At 57.9% G+C, this 23,627-nt stretch overlaps 1 protein-coding gene and 1 long non-coding RNA gene across 2 annotated transcripts in view; both read left to right on the top strand.

Moving 5' to 3' along the window:
• Nucleotides 1-11,804, top strand: part of ANKRD10 (ankyrin repeat domain 10) — a 48,917-nt gene extending 37,113 nt beyond the window's left edge. The window contains exon 6 of the transcript XR_013763519.1: nt 11,792-11,804. The gene's annotated coding sequence lies outside the window, so the exon portion shown is untranslated. The remainder of the gene's footprint in view (nt 1-11,791) is intronic.
• On the top strand, nt 111-1,334 carry LOC306659625. Its single transcript, XR_013763355.1, has 3 exons — nt 111-197; nt 347-447; nt 664-1,334. It is a non-coding gene; the product is annotated as an uncharacterized lncRNA (long non-coding RNA).
• Nucleotides 11,805-23,627: the final 11,823 nt, after the last annotated feature.

Genomic DNA, 23,627 nt, shown 5'->3' with positions numbered 1-23,627 from the left:
TTCTCAGACCTACGGTTAGGGGCGTATCCTATCTCCTGGGTTCCACCACCGGGTCTGTGTAAGGGTCACACCCCTCCTCCCCCTCCAGGGGGACTTCCGTTCCTCTTATCATTTAGGGCCTGTGTTTCTCCTGCAGATAAAGGTAGTTTGCCGAGGAGAGTACATATCCTGTGGACTTAAGCCAGGCAGGGCTGCAGGTAAACTGTCTTGTTTTTGTTTTGTTTTGTTTTGTTATTTATTTATTCATTCATTCATTCATTCATTTTGATATGGGGGATTAAACCCAAGGCGCTTAGCCACTGAGTCACATCCCTAGCCCTTTTTTATATTTTTCATTTTGAGACAGGGTCTCAATGAGTTGCTGAGGCTGGCTTTCAACTCACAATCCTCCTGCCTCAGCCTCCCGAGTCACTGGGATTACAGGTGTGCACCACCACGCCCAGCCAGGTAAATTCCTTCTTATGGCAAAGTATGCGGGGTCAGTAGAATGGACCCTGTTTATCCCTTAACCTCATGTTTTCACCATGCCTGGCTGTCCCTACCAGATGCACGGGGAGGGCGGGAGGGCTGGCTCTTTCCTGTGCCTGGTGCTGACTTTGGAAGCTGTAGGCCCCCTCAGGCATGAATGAGCTCAGGTTTCAGGTGGGATTTCTGTTTTCACAGCAGAACTTGGGGACCAAGACAGGTCTGTTGGGTGACGTCTGCTGAACAGTGTGGTGTAAGAGCCCCGCTGCTCTGGAGACTTGCCCGTGGGCTGTTCCTGGGACCCATGGAGCCTGGCTCACAGGAAGTGTGACAGGCCCCTGAGGCCCGCTGGTCCCTTCAAGCCCACTGGGCAGGGTGATGCTGCCGTCCTGCCCACAAGACCTCAACCCTGAGGCCACACAGGAAGAAGGAAGAAAACCAGAAAAGGAGAAGAGCTGGCTAGAGGCACCGAGGTGTCCCGCCTCCAAGGGGGGTGATAGCATGACCTGCTCACAGCTGCCCCCGCGCAGGGCATGCTTTGTTCTCATGCTGGGGACCAAGAGGTGCGGCGTTGGGTATGGAGGCGGACGTGTGGCCAGAGCCTGTGGGTGGCGGCAGGGGGAGCACGCATGTCCAGGCCCAGGGAGACCAAGACCTGAAGTGAATCCCAGGAGCCTTCGGAAGGCACAGAAGGGTGGGGCCACTGCACACGGAGTTCTGCGCAGCCACAGAGGAGGACAAAGCCACGTCGTTGGCAGGGACTTCACGTCACGTGCAGTGAGCCAGACTCAAAGTCAGGGGCCTAACATCTTCTCCCACACGGGGAAGCGAGAAAAAGGGGCTTTCATGAAAAAAGAAGCAGCACAGAAGACGGGAATCGGGGAGGGCGGGAGGAGGGAGGAGGGAGGGTGAGATCCATCGAGACGCTTCGTGTGTGCGTGAATGCATCACAGTGCATCTCCCATTTTATGTCACAAAGCTCAATAAAAATGACTTAAGATAGGATGGAAGTTTACTTGCAGACCCTTGACCTCGGTCTCCACTCTGATTTTGTGGTTACGAGGCACACAGGCTGGGACATCCCTGGGCTGATGGCGGGCACTGCCGGCTCACCGAGCTCTGGGCTGGGCCCTGTCACAGAAAAGAGGAAAGCCAGACACAGCGGACCAAGAGCACAGAAGGAGCTTGGGTGAGCATAAGTGGAAGCCAGGCCAGGAGAAGGACAGGGAGAAGGCCAAGGCCATCTGAACCGTCCACCACAGCTGCAGACGGGCACTGGCCTGGATGGACTCGGGTTGTTGACAAATGGACCCCACAGATGCAAGATGTCACCTGGGAGCTCCATATGACCTCTGCGGGTTTTCTGAAAAGGTAGAGCTGTTTAAAGTTTTTATGAGCATTATAAAAATTACCAGCAATTACAGGACACGTTCCTCGAGAAGCTGGCCCCAGGGTAGAGAGCGAGGTGGGATCCGCCCTGTGTACACCGCACAGGGCAGTCAGGGACGGCAGCGGGGCTGTGACCACCACCCGGGACCCCCGCCAGCCAAAGGTGCGCTGAAGAGGAAGTGGGCAGAGCGCAGAGCGCTCTGAATGGCCACGCAGGGCGGCCACTGCACTTTTTCTCTTTGCTGGGGATTGAGCCCAGAGCAGCGTCACTACTGAGCTTCGAGCGCTGTTGGACAGCAAGACAGGAGGACGCTGACCCCGAGGCAGGAGGAGCAGGTGTGCCTGACAGATGAAGCAGGCCGAGGCCAACCAGACGCCTGGCCTGTCCCAAGTGTCAGCATGTCAGCGTCAACAAGAGGCAGGCCAGGGCACCCCAGCTCAGCCAAGTGTCACCAACACTGCCTGTCCTGTAGGGCTTGGGATGGCCCTGGGGTCACCTGGAAGGCCAAACAGTGATGGCAGCCAAGATGACTGCCACCAGGTCCAGCGGATGCCTACACAGCCACAGCGTGGTCACAGTATTGGGCTCAACTGGAGAGCCCCAGGCACAGTGACTCGGCCAGCCGTCCCCTCACGGTGTCCAGCTCAGGACGTGAATCTCTGCCTCCCGGGCTGAGCTGTGCTTCCCTGTCCTGCCCAGAGCTCAGCCCCATGCCTGGCTGGTGTCTGTGTCCCTCTCAGAAGGACATGGAGAAGGGGCCTTAGAGAAAAGCAGGACCGCTCTGCCCCAGGCCGATGAAGCAGGGCAGCCGAGGCCACTAACCAGCAGGGTAGTGTGGGCAGCAGAGCCCTCATCCTAATCCTGGATTGGGGCGCCAACACCGGCCCGTCAGAGGGCACGATAAACGCACAGCACGCGCTCGGGGCCAAGGTGGGTGAGGAGACACTGACGGTGGACTGCAGGCGAGGGCCTCCGGGCTGTCCGCGGCTTCCAGTTCACGTGTGAATTCGCTGAAGGCTCAGGATGCCCAGAATTCTGCCACACGGACAGCACGGGGTGTGGGGAGCAGACACCCCGAAAGTGGGGCAGGAAAGGGGACTCCCTCAGCAGCTGGCCACTGCCCACTGCCCAGGCCAGGCCCTTCCAGGATAGATCCCTACAGAAGTCACTCGTGCACAAAGACGCAAACCACCGTGCCCTGTGACACTGACTGCCCTGCACAGGACGCGACCTGCGGGAAGCCAGGCCTGGAAGTGGCTCCGGTCTCCGTGGGCACTGTGAGCGTGAGCGGGGCGGCCCAGGCGCGGTGACAGTTCCCATGGGCAGGAATGTGCCTGTGACACGCAGATGCCAGGTGCAGAGAGGGGCGTGGGGCAGGTGGAAGAGAGCCCGCTTCTGCTCAGGGCTGTGCAGCCCGGGCAAAAGGCTCGCCCCCCGTGCTGCCCCGTGCACATCTGCGTGGGCTGTGGCAGTGCCTGCCCTCACCCAGGAGCCGGGGATCAGTGAGCCCATCTCGGCCCTGCCAACTCTTCCCTCACAAGCTGCTGCACCGCCTGCCTTTCTGCAGCGAGTGTGTCCTGAGTTCAAAAAAGCGAGAAAGCAGTGAACACAGACACAGAAGGACAAGGGGACCAACCCTCCAGTCCTTCCCACATTTGTGAAGAAACGGTGTGAGTGGGGCTGGGTGGGCAGCAGGCCACACTGACGGCCAAGGCCACTCACCCGGGGAGCTCAGCCCTGGTGCTCCTGCCACGCGGGATTCGCCTCAGTGTGTGGACAGAGAGGTGCAGTGGGCATGGGTTCAGGACCAGCGTGGAGAGGTGGCTGTCACTGTCCAGTGCTCTGCTGGCCCTGAGCTGCCCAGCCTTGGCCACTGGGTGATCACGTGGGTGTGCTCAATGACTTGTGCAGAAGACGCACTGTCTTCCCCTCATGCCTGGGTACAGCCAGGACCGATCCCGGCTGTGAGGACAGTGTGGGAGCCCCAACCCTGAGTCTCCTCGGAAGGCCACAGCTTCAGGTCAGAGCGCGAAGAGCCGACGGGCTGCTGGGTTTGGAGGCAGCGAGGCCAGCTCAGGTCTTCACAGATGGACAGCGTGTGCATGTGTGCAGAGGCTGACCTGCCCGAAGCCGACACCAGGCCACGGCACCTTCTGTAGCCACACGCTGTGCCTGGTCAAAGGCAGGGGGCGGGGGTCACAGGGACGGAGCCAGGACCCCACGGCTGGTGCCCAGTGGTTCCCAACTGGACCTTTCATCAAGAAGGACATTGCAGGGGACCCAGGGCAGGTGGCTTCGTGTGCCCCTGACGTGGATGGCAGTGGGCAGTGAGGGAGAGCATCCTTGTTGGTAGGAGGTACGCGCCCAAGTTTCAGGCAGGATGGGGCAGTAATTCAGGTATTTTGAGAAAGGCGGAGGCGACTGACAAAGGGGTCGCAACATGCGGCGCTGAGCCTGAATCCTAACGCTGACTCCCGCCTGCTAGGCAAGCACTCTACCCCTGCCCAGGGTAACGTCTCCACGACACCACACCACAGTGCAGAGGAGAGTCCACTCGAGTGCAGACAAATGTCGCAAGCCAGGCCAAGATACAGAGGGCTCTAAAGTAAGCTAGGATTCCTGGCGAAATTCAAATAGCGATTTTTGCAGAAATGAAAAAACCCATTCTCAAATTCACATAATGGTCAGTCTTGAAAGACACACCTCTGACCCCAGCAGCCCCTGCAGAGCTACAGCAGTCAGCAGGGCGGCTCTGGCAGAGACAGACACTCTGCCATGGAGCACGGTGACAGCCAGTCTGGGCCCTTCACGTTCTGCACGTCCCTGACACCACACTTGCTGTTTCTGGGATTTGTTCTTCCAGTGCCGGGATTGAACCAAAGAGTGCTCTACCATGAGCTGGATCCCCAGCCCCTTTGGTTTTTTAGTTTGGGACAGGGTCTCCCTGAGTTGCCAGGCTGGCCTTGAACTCATGATCCTCTGACCTCTGCCTCTTGAGCTGCTGGGGTTACAGGAGCGAGCCCCCACACCCGGCTGGATCAGCACTTTTTAATGAAGAACTGAGTCCAGGTTCCCTCCTGCACCCTGGGGTCACACGTTTGCCGAATTTGTCTCTCTCCCAGAAAAGGGCGGAGGTGCTCCTGAGGCGGAGTGGGCTTTGGAGCCCCCGGGCTGGGTCTGGGGGTGGAGGGCCGGGGAGAGCCAGGAGCCCCGTCTCTGGAGGGCTATATGTGGGGGCCTCCTGGAGTTCAGGCATGCGTCCCAACCCGGGGATTTTTCTTTCTGTCTGGGCCGCCTGCTGATGCGAGACGGTGGGTCGTGCATCCCTTAACACCGGTATCTCCTCACGTGCTTATGGCCACTGGTATGTCTGCTTTGAAGAAGGGACTTTCTCGTTTTCTCCTCTTTTTGAATGTTTTGTACTGGCTGCTCTTGTTAGTTCTGCGTATATGCTGACTACTGACCCCTTATCAGGTGTATGACTTAACAACATGTTCACAAATGTTAAATTTGAAATTTTTATAAAAACTTTTAATGTACATTTTTAAAAATAAGAATGTTTTCTTGTCCAGATGTTATTAAGAGAACAGAAGGGCGAGCTGGAGAATGGGAAAGCATACTGAGAGTCACCTCCTGTCAAGACCCACCTTCTGGGCTGGGCTGCGGCTCAGCGGCAGAGCGCTTGCCTAGCATGTGGGCGGCACTGAGTTTGATCCTTAGCACCACATAAAAATAAAGAAATATAATATTTATTTTTAAAAAAGAGTACATCTTCTCTTATGTGTAGAAGAGAGACAGTCCCTGGTAAAACTACAGGCAGCTTGAAGAGGAACTTCACAAAGGCAGACGCCTGACCTCAGTGGGTAGTGCAGGGAATGTGAACCATTGGGAGATGAACTCTAACCCCCAGGACAGGAGTGTGGAGCCAGGTCAAGGCCCCGACAGTCAAGGACTGGTTTTCAGAGAGTCCAGGACAAGCCAGGAAGTCTGGGGTTCCGGAGGGGGAGGATAGAGAAGCCCGGCGGGAGGAAGTCCTGGTGGAAGGGTGGAGCGGGCCGGACACTTGTGTCCCTTCCTGACCCAGGTTGGCGATCCGGGTACAGCAGGTACTCGGGCTGCGCATTTCTATTGTGTGTCGCTCTCGTCCTTAGAAGGCTGAGAAGTAAGGAACGTGTGAAAATGTCCATTTCCCCCTTGCACCGAGCTGATGGATACAGCCCCTGAGAAGGGTCCTCCACAGGGGAGCTGGTATCCCTGCAGATCCAGGACCTGTCGTGTTCCTATCCTGGTCCTGCTCTGCCAGCTCTGCAAAACGACCCAGTGTGTTTTCGTGCAACAGTCCCTCAAGGCCAAGCTGAGAAAGGGGAGTGACTCGAGGTTCAGAGTCAGTGAGACCTGCCTGGTTTTGGGTTCCGGGCGGGCTGGTCAGCAGCTGCATGGCCTTGACAGCTCCCCCTCGTCCTAACTGCACAGTAGAACACTCCGTGTCAGGAACACACATGGCCTGCACACCGTGCCGACTCCCCTGGGATCTCCCCAGAAATGCTGTGAGGAGGGACCAGAGCCAGGAAGACACGGCAACAGGGTGGCCTCTGGTGGCCTCTGGGGCCAGGCCCTGCCCCACCACAGCCGTCCCCTGGTTCAGGTTGCACACCTGTGTCCAGACAGTGGCTTCCCGAGTCTCACAGGCCTTCTCTCCCCACCTCATCTCTGCCCTGCCCGAGCTCCCCTTGGTGTCTGGCCCCTTCCCAACAGTTTCCCAGGTCCTCTGACCAGAAGAGAGCGTGCAGTGGCCTTAAAACAGGGCCCAATTCAGAGGCCTCCCCAGAAGGACGCATCCGATTCTCCCCTGGAGTGTGGGTTGGGCAAGAGACTCCTGCCTGAAGATAGGATGCCACAGAAGAGGCCGTGACTCATTAAAAAAAAAAAAAAAAAAAAAAAAAAGATACTAAGTCCACCTGTCTGGAAGAGATTGCATAGAATTTGCTTTATTGCTCTCAACTTCCGTAGAATTATCCAGAGAAACCGTCTTGACCTGGAGGCTTCTCTGAGGTTGGCGGCAGGGGAGGTTAAATCAGAGGTTCCGTTCCAGTAGTGTTCACAGGGCTATTAAAATTGTCATTGGCGCGGTGAGTCATGGCGTGGCTCTGAGCAGCTGGTCCACCCTGCCTCTATGGCCTCTGAGCTCCCTCACTGCCCGCACCGTGGTGGCAGCCTCTGTTTTACTCTCCATCGGTGGGTTGTGCCTTGTCTCCCTTTCGCTTCCAGAGGCTTGTCAATTGTATTGATCTTTCCAAAAAGCACGCTTGCTCTTCCATTCATTTTCCATTGCGTGGTTCTTCTATTTTAGATTTTGTTGATTTCTCTCCTCTTTATTGCTTTCTCCTTTTCCCCTTGCTCTGAGCTTCTTCTGCTCCTTTTTCTGGGTTTCTGAGCGGGTGGTTTAGATCATTGGCTTGGCGTCTCCTCTTTTCAAACGTGTGCCTCCCGCCACAGTCTTCCCTCGGCCGCTGCTGCTTCCCACGTATTTTGATGTGCTATATTTCAATATATATATATGCTTATTTTCTTCTTATTTCTTTTTAAATTTGTTTTTGGTGACTTCTGTAGCTTCAAAATGTTTTCGACGGTTATTTTGGCCAGCTTCCTTTGCCACTGTGACCTAAGGAACTGACAAGAACAATTTTTTGAAGAAAGGTTTATTTGGGAGTTCAGTTTCAGAAGCCTCAGGCCGGCTCCATTGCCCTGGGCCCGGGAGGAGGCAGCACATCACGGCAGAAGGGTGTGCAGGAGGGAAGCAGCTGGGGACAGGCAGCAGGAAGCAGAGCGCTCCCTCCGCAAGGACAAAATGGAGAGCCAGGGACCCAGCTCCCCAGCCACCCCATCCACCCGCGAGTGCGCTAATCCCATCGGCGGATCGATGCACTGCGGCGTCTAAGGCGCGAGCACTGGTCATTCGCCTCTGGACGCTCCTGCGTTGTCTCACACGTGGGCTTTGGGGACACCTCACTTCCAACCATAACAACGGGTTAGTGCAGTAACAAGTCGGCCTTCCAGGGAGCGAGTCTCTTGCCTGTACCCCCTGACTGGGAAGCCAGGTGCCCACTGTTTCTGGACGGCGGCACTGAGGCTGGGAGCAGTGTGCCCCCCACTGGCAGCACAGACGCGCTTAGCTCAGCTTCTCATGCCACCCCGAGACCTCAGAAGCCCAGGGCCTCCAGGACTTGGGTGTGAGCTCACCATCCCCCTGACTGGGGTGACTCGGGTTTTCATTTGCACAACCGAAGCACACTCTGTCCTCACGCCCTGCCCCGAGCTCGTCCTGCTCCTGAGGTTTTAACTGGCAGGCTGGTCAGATCTGAGGCTTCAGCTCCTCGGGCTGCTTCTGAGCCGTCTGCTCTGTCACCAGGAGCCCCCTGAGCATGCCAGGGGAGTGCTGGCCTGCCCTCTGGTCACCACCACAGCCGTGGGATCAGCCGCGCTCTCTGCTTCCTGCGCTCCCTCCAAGCAACCAAGGACAGGAAAGGCAGCCGGAGTAGCAGCGTCCATCAGAGGGATCTGAGCAGGCCCACAGAGCCTCCTGCTCCCTCTCCTGTGACTCGCAGGAGCCGGGCACGGGCGGCCTGTGGCATTTCCTCCCACTCCTTCAGGTGGATCCCAGAGGAACAGCGGCGGACCCGCGGGAGTGCTTCCGGGGCTGTGGTGCCAGCTCCTGCGCCCAGCACGGCCCTGGAGGGAGTGCGAGCGGAGGTAGGGGTGGGGACAGAGGGGGGCCCTGACACTGTCCCCCTTCTCAGACAGCGGAGCACCACAGCCTGCGGGGAGCCGCTGGGCTTCCTGCTGAACAGGAAGGGAAGGCAACGTGTTCCGAGTGTCTGTCTTAAAAGAGGCCGAGAGCCCGGGGCCCCAGCTCGCCGGGGCCAGGTGCCCGGAGCCCTGGGAAGCTGCGTCGCCCTCAGATCCGAGCTCCTTGGAATCTGTCAGCTGCACTCCGCGAGCCGCTCCTGGACGGCCGCCCGGCTGCGAGGGCCCAGGAGCCCGGGTGTCGGAAACCCGCAGGAGCAGCCCTCTCCCCGGGGAGGCGGCCTGCGGGGCGGACGCGACGCCAGCCCCGGGGCATCGCGCGGGTGCCGCGCCCCCGGCTCCAGGCGCGGGGCGGGGCGCAGGGACCCCGTCGCAGCCCGTCCAGGAGGGTGCAGGCGCCTCCTCAGCGGGGCAGCTCGGTGGCCCTGCACCCTGGCCGACTGGCTTCCTGCCCCCGACCAGCCTCGACCACCGGCCGTACCTAGGGGGTCCGCGGCGGCTGCGGAGCAGCCGGCAGGACCCATGGCTTCCGGTTCGGCGTCTCCCCGGGTGGAAGCAGGCTCGGCCCTGAGTCTCCGCCGGCCTCCTCCCTGTGGGCCTCGGGGCGTTCCCTGCGCTCCCTCCGGGCCGGCTCTCCCCAGGTCAGTCCGCGCAGCCCGGCGGGCGCCTCCCTCGGTCCCTTTCTCGACTCCTGCGTCTTCACCGGACAGGTTTTTGTCTCCAAGTGGTCGAATCCGGGCGCTGCTGTCATGGTTTCTGAACTTAATTTCTTACATGAAATGGCTTCCTGCCCACAGGATCTCAAAAACATTCGCTTCCTCCTCTTTTATTGATTTATGATCTTGCTTTATATCTGGTTCTTAGTCCACTTACAATCGGCCTTTGCCACGGCGGGCGGCGGGCGTCCGCGGCCCCACACACGCACCCGTGGCCGCCGGCGGTGCTCTCGCTCCTCCGCGCTGCGCCTAGGTCCGCCCGCGGCCTCTCGCTGTCCTTCCCCCTCACCGCCCGCCGAGGCCGGACCTCTGATCGCCCTGCCCGCTCCCGCGGGGTTCCCAGGCGGAGCCACCTCTGCGGTGGACCTAGGAGCGGCGCTCCCACGCCTCCGCCCCCGGGAGCAGCTGGCTCCTGCCAGGCCCTGCGCGGTGCCGCCGGTCGGTAAGAAGCGCCTGTGACAGGGCACGAGGAGCCCAGGGGACAGGGGACACTCACAGGCCGAACCCAGGGGACGCTCACAGGCCCGGCGGTTCTCACTTTTTGCTGCCATTATGAATAGGACTTTTTTCCATTTCATTTTCTAACGATGTAAGAATTTCTTCTTTAAATGCATCTTGTATGCAGTCATCTTGCTGAATTTTTCTATCATTCTAGCGATTTTTTAAAATTAGGGCTCTAAAAGTCTCTAGTCTGGGACAAGCGTGGTGGCTCAGTGGTGAGCACTTGCCCAGCACGTGTGAGGCACTGGGTTTGAACCTCAGCGCCACATAAAAATAAATAAATAGATAAGAATAAAGGTATCGTGTCCATCTACAACTAAAAAACTTTTTAAGGTTCTAGTTCTACGACTATAAAATAGAAAACCAGTGCTAGCTTGCCATTCCCTTGACAGTACTTTCGTACTCTGTTTTCTTTGGAATTTCTGAAGCAGCATTAAGCAACTGTGCATTCCTAAATTATTTCTTCCTTTAATGCCTGTAATATTTTATCATTTAAGATGGTGTTTTTTGTTGGTCTCTGGACAATGCCTTCTTTTGTTTCTTATCTTTTCTTCTTTCCTTCCTTCCTTCTTTCCTGTACTGGGGCGGAGCTTAGCTGTCTGTCCTCCCTCCCTCCCTCCTTCTCTCCCTCCCTTCCCTCTTCCTCCCTCCCTCCTATCCCTCTTTGCCACGTGGTGGAGCTTGGCTGACATCTTCTGAAGCCCCCTTCATCTCGAGTCTGTGAAGACCCTTGTGTTATGGGGCACAACTGAAGAACAGACCCATCACCACTAAGAAGTCCTAATTTGATCGTCTTTATTAAGCCGGCCAGCTGACTGTCTCATATAACACCCCAAAAATGGCTATTGGGAGAACAGCCCCGACCATAGGGTTGCAGGGGGTTTTATACCATAAGTCAGTACATCAATCAACAGTGTCTGTTGCTATGATTTAAAATTACAAACTAACATCATGGGATCTGAAATCATCAGCAGAGGGGGAAGCGGGTCAAAATGACCTTACTTAGGTATGAACTAAAGAATGGTTACTGACATCTAGACAACCACTGTTGACATCACTGTTAACATGATACGGTGCTTAGGAAAATAGGAAATAAAAAGAGAACAATTTTTCATTTATAAGAATTGCCATTTTGTGTTGCCAAATATGTCATGCTAAGCACCTGTTGATGGGTATAGAGGTGGGGTCTTCCCACGGGAGATGCATTTCCTACGTGACATGGAGTCTCAAGGTGAATGGAATCGTTCAGTCATTGCCCATGTAGCCTGGCCTGTAACACTACCATGGTGTCAAATATGTCAGCCCGCACACCTTGCCTGCTTCAGACTCTGATATCTGTTAAGCAGCCTGGACCTTCCTGAGCTCCGTCCCTGCACATTGACGTACCTCCTGCGGGCTCAGCTGGCACCCCATCCTCCTCTGCAGACCCACCTTTCTCTACATCCCTCTCCTGCTGATGGAAACCTAGCCCCAAAGCCAGAGGACAGCAGTGTCCTGGGCTGCCTGCTCCTCCTCACCCCAGGAGCCACCAGGCCTGCCTGTTGACTGGGTTTCCAGAGTCCCAACTGCTCCCCACCCTGCTGTCTCCACCTGGTCCTACAGTGACTCTTTCTACCTGGAAGACTTGTAACTTCCATGCCCTCAGGGAGTTCCTTCTAAAGCCCAAGTCTGGCCATGGTGTGGATCAGCACCTCTTAAGGAAGAGCTGAGTCCAGGTTCCCCGCCAGGGCACCCGGAGGGATGTGTTTTCTAGCCTGGCCTTCCTCTCGCCCAGGGAAGTGCGGAGATGCGCATGAGCAGGAGCGGGCATTGGTGCTACCTGATGGGCTGGGCTGGTGGGTCAGAGGGACGGCAGAAGAGCTGTGGGCCTGGCCACTGGAGAGCCGCCTGCTGGCTGCCCCGCCTGCTTCCCCAGCTGTGAAGTGGGCACACCTGCTGCCCAGGCGGGGTGGAGCTAAGCTGTTGGTGAAGAGACGCCCCTGGAGGGCACTGGGTCCCTAGGTAGCACCACAGAGGGTCCCCCCTCGCAACCCTTGCTTATAGGGCCACCAGCACAAAGCCCCCCAAACTGGTACGGTGAAACGAGGAACTTACTGTCTCGCAGTTCTGGAGCCAGGAGCCAGAAGGGAAGGTGTTGTGGGCTGGTCCTCCTGGGCTGTGGGGCAGACCCAGGCCTCGCTCCTTGGCTTGTAGCACACACGCCCTGTGTCTGTCCATCCGTCTCTGTGCCAATTTTCCCTTTGCATAAGGACGCAGTGACCCTTGGTCATGGCCCGCCCTGCTCACCTCCCCCAACATGATCACCTGAAAATACCCTCATTCCCAGGTACAGGGACTAGGATTCCATCTTTCAAGAGGACACACATCAAACCATATCCCTGTGAAAATACCTGGTTGCCATTGTGTGAGTGAATGTTTCCACCTGGCTGGAGGATCTGGGCAGGTATGGAGCGCAGACGCCCCCATTGGGGTCTAGGCGACAGGGGAGCAGGTGAACTCCCAAGGAGACTGGGTGGGGGAAGAGAGGAGGGGGCGGGTGGCCCGAGGAACAGGAGAGGCTGAGACGGCAGTGTCCGCCGAGAACCAAGGGGCAGGGGGACTCACTGGGAGGAGAGCCCCAAGAAGCACAAGGGCATCAGCGCCTGAGGCTGCTGGCAGCCTGGGCAGGTCAAGGCTGGAAAAGCGCCAACGAGGCTCACGTAGGAGAAGAGGCTCTGCAGAACAGGGAGGCCAGCGGATGGCCGGGGCAGGAGCAAGTGGAAGGGAGAGAGCAACCTGAGCGGGCAGCTCAGCCAGGGGAGGAGCAGCTGCCAGGAAGGGTCACCAGGGAGCAGGGGGCAGGGAGGCCCCAGGACCCAGCAACAGGTCACGTTCGTGACCACTAGGCAGAAAGAGCCCTGTCACCGACTGCAGGAGGGCAACCAGAACCGGAGCCCAGCAACCACAGTGTCAGTGAGCACCGAGGTTCAGCCGTGAAGAGGGGAGCGCAGAGGGGGTCTCCGGGCTCTGCAGGCAGCGCTCCTGGGAGGTGGCGCTCGTTCCCTCCCATTCGCCTTCGAGTTTCTCCCCCATCCGGGGCCATTTTATTTCTGGAGTGTACAAGTTTGACCACAGCTCCAAACCGACACCCGCACCTTTCCCTGGTCCCCCCACCCTGCTCGTAAGCGGTCCCTCAGCCTGGCTTGTCCTCCGCCTGCTTCTGCAAAGACAGCCAGCACTCCAGGCCAGCGCGTGAGGCCAGTGTGTACCTCCAGGGAGAGCCTGGGGTGGGCGTGAGGGGCTGCCTGCAGAGAGGAGCCAAACGGGGAAGGGGCGGTCAGAGGCGACGGTGAGGAAGAGCGCGTAAGTGTCAGGGGAGCCACTGGGCGAAGGACCCAGATGGCATGCAGGCCCAGGAAAAGGTTTTTTCCATGCTGGCAGGAACTGTCACAAACGTGGCCTCCCAGGTTCCAAGCAGGTAGAAAACAAAGACTCCAAATCTAAGCTTCTCAAACGTTAATGTGCATGCTAATCAGCTGGGCGTCTTGTCCCATGCAGGCTCCGGTCCAGTGGGTCTGGGCCCTGAGGACTTAGGATTTGACAAACTCCCAGGTGAACTCAACTGCCGACCCAGGAACCCCAGGTCAAGGCCAGGGTGGAGTGCTGGTCCGAGGTGGCTGCACATCAGAAACACCTGAGGCTTCACGCAACACTTACACGGCCCCGCAGATATGGTATGGATGCAGACTGGACCCCAGAACTCCCCAGGTGAGAGCAAGAGGCGGCCGAGTTCAGACCCGCTCTCTGGAAGCCGAAGTTGAAATCTAGGGAGGCCATGTGGTGCCCCACTGCTCTGGTTCTTGATTTAGTCCAGTTTCCATCAAGCTTGGGCCTTGGTGGAGGCAGAGGACGTGCTGGCGATTACTGCGCAACTGCACTGCTCTCCGCAAAGCCTCCACCCACGGCTGCAGGGGACTGCCAGCTGGGGGCAGTGGTTCCCCCAGTGGGGCCTCTCATCAGCCACAGACAACACTTCCTACGCTGTGGCTGGAGACCTGAGTGTCTGCCTTTTCCCCAGTAGTTACTAAATGGACAACACTTCTCCATTTGGAGGCGAGGCAGGCGCTCCTGGACATTTGACCCCGTCTATGAAGACAATTCTTGGCTGAACTTTCTAGAGCAGCGTTTGTGCCTGGAAAACCTTCCTGCACTGAGACTGCACTGTGACGGGCTGACAGGTTTGCCTCCATGGAAATGTTACAGGCCAGGCTACATGGGCAATGACCAAACAGACTCCATTTTGCTCTGAGACTCCATGTTATGTAGGAAATGAGCTTCTCCCATGGGAACACCCACCTCTGTGCCCATCATTGGTTGCTTAGCATGACATGTTTAGCAATACGGAATGAAAAATTGCTCTGATTCCTATTTCTCCTAAACAATGCACTGTGTGAACGGTGAAGTCAATAATGATTGTCTAGATGTTAGCAACCATTCTTTAGTTTGTTCCTAGGTAGGGTCGTTTTGACCCACTTCCCCCTCTGTTAATGATCTCATGATGTTAGTTTGTAATTTAGAATCATAGCAACAGACACTTATGATCGATGTGATTTTTTATATATGAACCTCTATAACCCTGTGGTCAGGGCTGTTCTTCCAATAGCCATTTTTGGGGCATTGTATGAGACAGTCAGCCGGCTGGCTTAATAAAGACTCTCAGATTTGGACTTCCCAATGGTGACCGGTCTGTTCTTAAGTTGCGTCCCACAACAGCACGTCACCCACACCAACGCGAGACATGCAACACACCCCATCAACCCAGGACACACAGGTCACATGCCACAACACACAGACACACACCACGAAGCCCGCACCGCACGTTTGCACAGCCTGGTGGCTTCCTGGGACCCAGCCACGTGGCAGTGGCTAGCCGGTCAGCAGCACCACGGGCTGGAGCCGCTTCACCTCTGGGGAGGGTGGCGTTCTACCCTCCTCGGAGCATCTGTGACTGGGACAGGTAAACGGTCCACCTTTTCCTCCACGATTGCTTCCTGTTCTCCACTGACTCAGGAGACAGGCATCAGAACCCGTGAAGTGCATGGTCACCTGGAGGCACACTTGCCTCATGGGCTTGGACCTGATACCTGGTGCACAGGAGCTATTTTATTTGCACTTGGACCTGAGATGAAAATCCGTGTTTAAATAAACGTTCACATCATCTCAGGTCTGGGTCCTTCATAGGAGGGCTGGGGATGCAGCTCAGCTGCCTCACACAAGCTCCGGGTTCGGCCCCCAGCACCGCCAGAATAAAACAAAGGCCAAACCAAAGCAGAGCCGTAGCGTGCATCTGACAGACAGCGACAGCGCTGCACGCGCTCTGCCAAGCCGCCTCATGCTAGGTGGATTCCCCGGATGCCGTGCACACCCAACACTGCTGTGTGGACAGTCGGATGCTTTCCGTGTCCTCAGGGGAACTCGTCAGAGCACCTGGTGGCTCCTGGCTCCTTCCAGCCCTGGACGGTCGGATGGACAGTTCCTGGCAGCTCTGGGCTCCTCTGCTGGCCCAAGCGCCTTCCCCAAAGGACCTTACCCTGGCCTCTCAGCAGACCCCAACTGGTGGCAAAGGGATGAGCTAAGAGACCATGCTGACTGCCCTGGGTGCTTCCTGATGGGGCTCCGCCACAGACGCTGGTTAGACATTCAGCAGGACCGGCAGTCAGTTGCAACAGGCTTGTGTCTTGTGCCTGGAGGCCGGAGGGCTGGCAGGTGACAGGCTAGCATCTCTAAGAGCTCCAGAGACTCCCACATTGCTGGGTTTTGTCACCCCTATGTTCATGTTCTAGAAGCCCGGTCCTCCGGCTGGCGATGCTGAGAAGGCAGAACCTTTACAGGGGTGCCTAGTGGGCTGGTCACGGGTGCCATGATGGAAGAGGAGCCTTTCTTTGCCCTTCGCCCTGCCTTGAGGTACAGCTCCTGGTACCCAGTGGTCCCCCAGGGCCACCATCCCAGCACCACAGGCTGAGGGACTCAGACCACAGGGATTGTCACCTCAGAGCTGGAGGCTGAACACCTGAGCTCAGGGGACAGCTGGGCCCCACCCCTCCCAGGATGGGGAGCGTCCCTCCTGCGGGTCTCTGGTGGCCCAGCTGCCCTTGGCTTGTTTCCTTTCTCACAAGGACGGCAGTGCCACTGGATCAGGGTCCCCCAACGTCCCTCTCACAACTGGTTATGCCACACTCACGCTGTTTCCTAAGAAGGCCAGGCTCACAGGTGCTGGGGGCCAGGGCTCCCATGTTTTGGGAAGACACAGCTCAACCCGCAAGTAGCCCCTCTGGGCTTACCGCGTTGCAGGCAGGACCCACGAGCCACTGACTTGCCACCCAGCTCCAAGGATGCCGTGTGCAGAGCAGCAGCAGCACAGTGACCCAGCAGGCTCCCGAGGGCATCTCCCCACCTCACAGCCGCCCAGGGCCTCCTGGCCCCCGCCCCTGTGTCCTCTGCCCCTGTGTCCTCCGCCCCTGTCTCCTCCGCCCCTGTGTCCTCCACCTCCCCTCCCCCAGGACCCCCTCCCCCTTCCCCCCCAGAGGCCCTGTTCTCTTGGTCCCCCTGTGTTGTCACTAGGCTTCCTGACCCTTCCACCTCTGCTGTCCCCATCTGCCCTCAGCAGCCCCTTCTTCCAAGGGATGCTGGCAGGGAGGTGGCAGTCAGAAGTTCTGTGCCCGCCCAGATCCTCCTCCATGGTCCAGGAAGAGGGAGAGAGGCCCTTGGCACCTGGGGAATTATGTTTCTGTCGGACAAGTTGCAGAGACAGCTTCTAGTGGGTTCCGTGAAGAGGATGCAGGATGCTTGGAGGGAGAGCACCTCAGGGAGGTGAGGTCCAGTCCCTCCTCAGAGTGGGACACTGCCCACTGCTCCCTGGCCCTCCGCTGAGGAATCTGCCCTGTCTCCCTCCCACCTCTTGGCCTGGGAGGGCCTGATGCTCAGCTGGCCTCCATCGGTGGGCAGGACCCTGGCCCAAGTCCCTCTCCAGACCCTGGTGAACCACGAGGAATGGTGGCTCAGGGGGCCACTCTGATCCACCACCACGGACAGGACAGGTCGGGTCACAGGGAGGCCCCTTGTAGAGTCTGACCAAGACCTGGGGCCATGGGGATGTGAGGACATCCTGAGAGACTGCTGTCCAGGATGAGAAGAATTAGGGCCGGAGAGCTGGGACAGTGCCTCCAAATGGGGATGGTAACTAGTCCCTGTGGCCAGGGGCTCAGACTCAGGATGCAGACAGGTTGCACTGCTGGGCCCCAGGGTGAGGAGGACCCACACGGGGGGGCACTAGCATGAGGCCATGCATGGGTCAGGAGCTGCCTGGCCATTAATGCCACCAGCAATAGTTACCAGTGCTTCATTCAGGACAAGACCCAGTCCTGGGCAGCTGGAGCGAGGGGCTGGGGCGTGAGGACCAACGTGAGACGCTCTGTCCCCCAGGCCTGGACTTGCTGTCCACGGCCTGACAGGGTCAAGTGAGGTTTGTGGCATCCTGCGGCCTTCCTCTGCTAGCTCAGAAGCAGACGCTGGGTAACGGCCCTGGTGCCTTTGCCTCCAGTGAGGTGGACTCTCCTCAAGCACTTGTGCCTGTCAGTAGAGGGCTGTGGCCTGTGAACACATGATTTGCTAACCTTCCTTTGAGAGAAATAAAACTGGTGCGGCAGGGTTTGACAAAGACTGAGCTATGCAGCATGTGGGACGGGAACATTTATAAGGCTAAAAAATGGCCTCTATCCTCCACTAACCCAGCAGGATGCCGGCCGAGGAGAGGACAGGAGTGAGCAGCACGTTCCAGGCAGCAGACCTCGCAGCAAAGCCCGGAGGCCTGAGGCCCGAGGAGCTGAGCTGTGCTGAAGGCAGAGAACCAGGCTGCACCCCGGGCAGACAGGAAAGTGTGAGAGGGCCTCTCCAGGAGGACAGGCAACAAGCCTAAGCCAGGATGGACAGGTGGCAGAGGAGCCTCCTGGTGCCACCGACCTGGGCTGGGAGGTCACAGGGAGGAGCACTCCCTCTCGCTGGGTCTCCCACATCCTACTCACCCTTCTTGGGCTGCCCTCATCCTCATCCCCAAAAGGACACGTGAAGCCCTCAGCTCTCCCCCCTCACTGATTTGTGGATGGATCAGTTTCCTGGGCTGACAGGCACCCCAGACCCGGCGTTGGGAGGCTTCAAAACAGAAACTCCTTCTGCCGCAGCAGAGTCTGGGGGTCTGGGACAGGCTGTCCGTGCAGGGCCGCGCTCCTGATGAAGGCTCTCAGGTGGCACCTTCCTTGTCACGTCCAGCAACAGGCAATGGCTAGTGATCCTCGGCTATGCGGGACTCCAGTCTCTGCACCTGTTGTTCTGGGGATCCTCATGTGCCCTACCCTCCTGCAGGGACACAGTTATTGGACTTAGGGACCACCTGGATCAAGAATAACTTCATGTTAACTAATGACATCTGCAAAGACCATTTTCCAAACAAGATCGCACTGAGATTCTGAGTGGGCATGAACCCTGGGGGACACTATTCAAATCCCTTACAGTGAGTGCTGTCGTAAGGTTCAGGAAACAGAAAAAGAGGAAGGAGTGTAAAGAGAAGACCCTTGTCTCTGTCTTGGTCTCTGTGACCCTATGAGAACACTCCAGAGTAGTGATCCATCCTGAAACAGTTGGGGTCCAAGCAATCCAGCCAGCTCCTGATGTAAGCACCCTACAGGTCCCAGGAGGACCTACCTTCCAGGGGAGCACTGGCCCTGCCGTCACCCAACTGCCACTGCCACCACTGAGTAGCATCCCACAGGCACAGGTGGGGCTGGTGCCGCGTCTGGGGGATGCTCACCAGCAAGAATGTGCACAGCTTATGAGAAATACGTGAAGACATGGAGAGCAAACCTCAAGGGAGAGACATAGAGCCAGGAACCGTGTCCCTGGGAGGCCTGACTGAGGTGGCTCATGGTGCCTGGGGACACCGCCCTTGTCCCCTGCCAGTGGCGCTCACAGAGCTGCCTTCTCTGAGCAACTCTGCCGCACTTGCTCCCAGAGGACAGGCAGGGCTGCAAGCCCACATCCTAGGTCCCCAGAGGGGAGGAGTCTCGGCCCTGGCCTTGTGAGGCCCAGGTCCTGGGCAACGGTGCCCACAGCAGCCTGGGTACTGATGGCTGGGCAGATCGGCCTGGACGGGGCGGGGGGCTGGGGCATGTCCACGAGGGCACTTTGGAACACATGACATCATGCATGCATGTATTCAGAGCCGTCTTCCAGTAGCGCTGCGAGAGTGGGCGCAAGCAAGTCGCGCTGGGCCCTGGAATCCAGCCAGAGTCAGGCTCAGGCATAAGGCGAGTTTCTACTAAACCCAAAAGAGAAGGGAAAGCCACATAGGTGGACGCAGATGTGCACCCGTGCAGATGGCCACAGGGATGGCCACGCAGGTGGACGCAGATGTGCACCCGTGCAGATGGCCACAGGGACGGCCACGCAGGTGGACGCAGATGTGCACCCGTGCAGATGGCCACAGGGACGGCCACGCAGGTGGACGCAGATGTGCACCCGTGCAGATGGCCACAGGGGAAGCCACGCAGGTGGACGCAGATGTGCACCCGTGCAGATGGCCACAGGGACGGCCACGCAGGTGGACGCAGATGTGCACCCGTGCAGATGGCCACAGGGAGCCCGGCGAGGAGGCGGAGGCCCACCGGGCCTCGCTCGGCACCGAGCAGAGGGGCGCGGTTCCGGTTCCCGCCGCGCTGCCGAGAGGTCAGTCCCCAGCTGTCGCCGGATTCAGACGACAAGGCGCGGACCTTACCAGAAACCACTGCGAACACGGATCAAAATAAAGCGGACCCAAGTTCTGCAAAAGCGCCCGCACCCCGGTCACCCGCGCACGGCCCCGCCGCCCGGGAGGAAGTCGCCACCCGCCGGGCCGCGGCCCTCACCGCGCCTGCGCGGGGGCGCCACGCCGCCCTCGGCCGGCAGGGGGCAGGCGCGCGGCGGCGCGGGCGCGGGCGGGGCCGAGCGCGGAGGACGGGGCGCCCCCCAGTGGCCGGAGGAAGGAGGCTCCGCGCTGCACAGCGCCTGCGGCCGAGGGCAGGCGCGCCCTCACCCACCTCCTTCGCTGTGTAACTAGGAAACCTGCAGAAAAGATGGCAGCGGGTGTTTTGTGCTGCTTCGGGGTCGGGGCCTGTGTCCCGAATCCCAAATCGTGGTGAGCGGCGACGCCCACGGACAGCTGCAGCGGCCCTGGGACGGGGCGGAGGCCGTGCAGCCTCTGATCAGATGAGGAGACCGAGAGGCGAGGCCAGAGGTCCGCTTGTCCAGAGCAGCAGGACCAGGCTGCGATTCAGAGACCGCACACTGGAAAGCCGGGCATCCGCGCGACAAGACGTGGCCTGAGTGAATGCGCGTCTCCGGACATGTGCCCGCACGTGTATGTGCACATACGACGCACTGTGCCTCCGTGTACACACACCTCACATAGGCGTGTGCGTTTGTGCGTGTGCACATGCTGTGTACGTGTGACTGTGTGCACACATGCACTGTGCAGGCATGTGCACGCGTCCGTACTATGTACCTGTGATGTGTGCCCATGCCGCGTATGCATTGCACGTGTACACGCATGTGTGATGTGCGCACACTGTCTGTGCATGGATGTATGTGCTCGTGTGGTATTTTTTTAGTTTGTTTTCTCAGTACTGGGGGTTGAACCCAGAGCCACGCACATGCTAGACAAGTGCTTTACAACTGAGCTACGTTCTCAGTCTTTTTAAAATCATTTTTTATTCTGAGACGAAATCTCTGGAGCAGTGGTGTCACCGGCATGGATAGCACACCGCATGCAGCTCAGTGGGTGTCGGTCCATCGCAACACGTACAAAAAGGCAGTAACATGTCCGCTGTGCGTATCTGGCGGTGCATTTGAGGCAGCTCGCCAGGCGTCCTCCTTCCCTGACGTCCTGTGTCTCCCTGCTTGACACAGGGAGCTTCACCTTGTCGAGTGAGGAACGGTCACTGTAAGGAAAAACGCCGCTGCTGCAGGGCCAGTGCGATCCCATTCACATCTCAGAGCAGGTTTTCCCCTCATGGCGTTTGACAGCAGTGCTTCTCAAACTTACCTAGTGAAGGGCCACCTAGGCCCAGACCCTCTTGAAGGAGGAGGGTGGGGAGGCGCCCTCCAGCAGCCCAGGGAAGTTCTGGATTGGGATGTCACAGCAGGTGGGTGGCGCCCCAGGTGAAGATGTGGGTCTGACGCCGGGCAGGTTCAAGGCCATCGCCTGTTCAGGGCCACAGGTGGAGACCCAGGTCAGCAGACAGAGCGGTCAGTGGGCCGAGGACAGACTCTGCACTCGGTGCCCTGACGTGGACTCCAAGCCCTCGCATGGTCGTGAAAGCGTGGCAGACCGGCTGTGGGAAAGCCGAGAGCTGCTGCTCATCAAGAGGCGCGTCAGGAGGTCAGGAAGACGGGGAAGAAGGGAAGAGGTGCTGGCCACGCACTCGGCTGGCAAGAAAGCAACGCCAGGACGTGAAGGTCTGCAACGATCAAGGAAAAGACAGATCAGAAAAAACGGAAGAAGGCTCAGAGACCATCGGCCCCAGACCCTCGAGGAAGCCTCAGCCTCACTAATGATCAAGGGAACTTAAAGTCCACTAAGCGGCCCTCTCACACTTACAGGTCGGGCTGTGCCAAACGCTGGCGACGATGGGATGTGGCAAAAAGCGGGATTCCCACTCCCTCCTGGGAAGGTCCCCTGGAAGAAGGGGAGCTGTCTGGTGGAGATGGCCGCTGGGGTCCAGAACACTCCCTCCTTGCACGTTCCCAGAGAAGTGGTGCCGCAGGAGCAGCTTCAAGAATGTCCAAATCAGCAGACGTCCTTGGCAGCAGGCAGGTGACCCACGCCGGCGCGCTCCGTGGAGAACGCCCTTCGGTGGTGACCAGGAATGAGGCGAGGCTGGTGCCTCTCCAGCAGAGGGAGGCAGGTCACGGAAGAGTGGGTGCGGCTGCTGCCGATGCGAGAGGTCCCTGAACAAGCAGCTCGGGGTACGTTTCCATGCCAGCTCACGGCTAGGTGGCGAGCTCCAAGGAGAGGCTTAGGAATCCTGGATCGGATGGCATGGGGCGCCACCCAGGTGGGCCTGCAGGGCCCCCTTCCTCAAACACGTGCGTGGTTTATTCCATAACATGAGAAGAAGGGTGATGGCATTCGGTGGGAGGACTGTCCTCTTCTTCAGTGTTGATCCCTGAGGAAACTCGATTTGTAGGAATGGGAGGAAGAGGCAGGTGAAGATCATTGCAGCTGTTTTTTTAACATATTTCTGTTAATTTGCTCCTTTTAGGTATACACGACAGTGTATTTGACATTATACAACCATGGAGTATGACTTAGTCTAATTAGATCCCTCTCTTGTGGTTGTCCACGATGTGGAGCCTCACTGGTGGTGTCTTCAGACATGAACGTGGAGAGTGATGTCTGACCCATCCCACTGTCTTTCCCGTTCCCATCCCACCTCCCTTCCCTTCATTCCACTTTGTCTGATCCATTGAACTTCTATTTTTCCCTCTCCACCTCCTTATTGTGAGTCAGCATCTGCATATCAGAGAGAACATTTGGCCTTTGGTTTTGGATAGTCTCCAGTTCTATCCATTTACTGACAAATGCCATAATTTCATTCTTTATGACTGAGTAATATTTCATGTGTCTATGTACCACATTTTCTTTATCCATTCATCTGTTCAAGGGCACCTAGGTTGACTCCATAGCTTAGTTATTGTGAATTGAGTTGCTATCAACATGGATGTGGCTGTGTCACGATAGCTCATTGCAGATATTTTTAAGGAGATAAATATTGGGATCATCAGGGGCTTTGAGTTTGATTTGCTGGTTATTATTTATATCCAAACCTGTGGTCTTGCTGGATCTTAGTAACCACTGTGCTCTCAGGGGGCTCCCAGCCTGCAGGGGGGGTGGCTGGAGGCAGGGATTCTGGGACCTGTGAAGTATGCCAACAGGGCCATCAGTGCTGACAGCTGGACCGTGGGCTCAGAATCACCAGCTCGGTCTGTTCCACCCAGCTCAGTTCTGCACCCCCAAGTAGCACCTGATTGCCAGGTGGCCCCACATGCAGATCAGCCTCCAAGGTGAGAAATGGGAGCCCCAACTACCTCCATCTCCTCCACTTGGTTATGTTCTTGCTGCCGATTTCTGCACGCACCTCAAACTCCTGTTTGTTATTCGATGTCAGCTCATCTGCACTAAGTACTGAGTTCTGACCTACAGGCTGAGCTATATTCTTCGCCTCAGCGTCCATGGCTGACAGTGTGGACCTGGCTTAGCTGGGCCCTTTGCTTGGGGTACCCCTGGGACGGATCAGGTGGCCATTCCAAGGTCTTCCTCTGGTTCTTCAAACTGTACGCTTTCCCCCAGAATCAAAGGTCGTCACTTGAGAGGCGACTGAGCCTGTGAGGGGTGACTGGGCCCGTGAGGGGCGACTGAGCCCGTGAGGGGCAACTGACCCCGTGAGGGGTGACTGGGCCCGTGAGGTGCTCCGTATCCAAAACAGACCTGCTGTCCTCTCTAACCTGCCTGGCAGGAGGTCATTTCCGGTTACTACTCCAGGTCGTTCTCCTCAGAGATGCTGTGGCCAGATGGTCCTGCCCCTTCACTTAGTGACCCTGGAGAGTAGAAGGTAGGCAGTGACATCCAGCTGCAGGTGTCCCTCTGCACAGCCTTTCCACCTGTCCAGCCACACCAGGCCACC

The sequence above is a fragment of the Sciurus vulgaris genome (assembly GCF_902686455.1).
Source record: "Sciurus vulgaris genome assembly, chromosome: 4".
NCBI classification, from domain to species: domain Eukaryota; kingdom Metazoa; phylum Chordata; class Mammalia; order Rodentia; family Sciuridae; genus Sciurus; species Sciurus vulgaris.
Note: the sequence above shows the minus strand (reverse complement) of the source record. Positions and strands in the feature narration are given on the sequence as shown.